Genomic DNA, 1770 nt, shown 5'->3' with positions numbered 1-1770 from the left:
TACGAGAACGTACTTGGCAAATGCTTTCGCGTCAGTTCGTCTCGAGACGATCCAAGAATTTCACCTCTAACGTCTCGGTACGAATGCCCCCGCCCGTCTCTGTTGATCATTACCTCCGGTCCCGAAAACCGGCCCGGCGGGACGCGCGGGCGACTGGCGCCCGCGGCCCGGCGGCCCGCGCACGGAAACGCCCCGGAGGGCGATTTCGCGCGCCCGCGAAGGGCGGAGATGCGCGGGACCGAGGTCTTGTTCCATTATTCCATGCGACCAGTATTCAGGGCCTTTTGACGAGACGGCCGTGAAGCCGCCCCGCCAGATTTGAGCCTGCTTTGAGCACTCTAATTTGTTCAAAGTAAACGTGTCGGCCCGCCGACGGCAATCGGTGAAGATCACCGCGCAGCAAGATTGGAGTAGGCGGCCGCCGTCGTCGAACCCCGACGGCCGCGCGACGCGTGGCCGCGCGGCGCGCCGGAAGCCCGAGACACGTGTCCGCCTGCCGACAATACGTCCGGCCGACGTGCCGGTAACTAACACCCCGAGACGGCTGACGAGCGCGACGACGACCGCGCCGACGGGACACGTGGTCCCGCGACACGGCCGGCCGCGACACGACGGACCGCCAGGGTGGTCCGGCACCGCCCAGACACAGATCCGACTACGAGCTTTTTAACCGCAACAACTTTAATATACGCTATTGGAGCTGGAATTACCGCGGCTGCTGGCACCAGACTTGCCCTCCAATTGATCCTCGTTTAAAGGTTTTAAAGTGTTCTCATTCCGATTACGGGGCCTCGGATGAGTCCCGTATCGTTATTTTTCGTCACTACCTCCCCGTTCCGGGAGTGGGTAATTTGCGCGCCTGCTGCCTTCCTTGGATGTGGTAGCCGTTTCTCAGGCTCCCTCTCCGGAATCGAACCCTGATTCCCCGTTACCCGTTACCACCACGGTAGGCATGGAACCTACCGTCGACAGTTGATAAGGCAGACATTTGAAAGATGCGTCGCCGGTACGGAGACCGTGCGATCAGCTCGAAGTTATTCAGAGTCACCAGGTCTTTGCGCGGGCCGCGATCGGGACGCGCACGAAGCGCGCCGCGACGGGCCGGTTTTGATCTAATAAAAGCGTTCCTCCCGCGAGCGACGCCCGAGGGCGCCGCGACGGTCGGAACTCTGTCGGCATGTATTAGCTCTAGAATTACCACAGTTATCCAAGTAACTTGGGTACGATCTAAGGAACCACAACTGATTTAATGAGCCTTTCGCGGTTTCACCTTAATGCGGCTTGCACTGAGACATGCATGGCTTAATCTTTGAGACAAGCATATGACTACTGGCAGGATCAACCAGGGATCTCGGTTTTACAACAACTGCGTCCCGTGACGGATCCCCGCGGCGACGCCGACCAAGGGGCGACGACGACGCGGACACTCGTCTCGGGACGCGTGCGTCCGAGCGCCGGTCCGCCCGTGGGCAAGCCGACGCCGAGGAAGGTCGAAACGACCGTGACCGGTATACGGTCACGGCGCACGACCGACCGCGGTTCGAGTGGGATACGTGCGCGGACGGGCGCCCGTAAACCGCGCGCTTCGGTCGACGCGAGCGCCGCACTGAGCACCCGCAGAACGCGGGGCGACTGCGGCGGCGGTCGCGTGCGGAAGACCGAACACACGCGGAGAGCGAGCGCTCGCCCGACGCGACGTGACCCGTGCGTTGACGAGAGTCGGGGTTAGCGCGTACGCCGTCCGTTTTCAGCGGACGGAGAATTACCGCG

The sequence above is a fragment of the Metopolophium dirhodum genome, chromosome 5, assembly GCF_019925205.1.
Source record: "Metopolophium dirhodum isolate CAU chromosome 5, ASM1992520v1, whole genome shotgun sequence".
Taxonomy (NCBI): Eukaryota; Metazoa; Arthropoda; class Insecta; order Hemiptera; family Aphididae; genus Metopolophium; species Metopolophium dirhodum.
The sequence above is the reverse complement of the archived record's forward strand: the minus strand, read 5'-3'. Positions refer to the sequence as shown.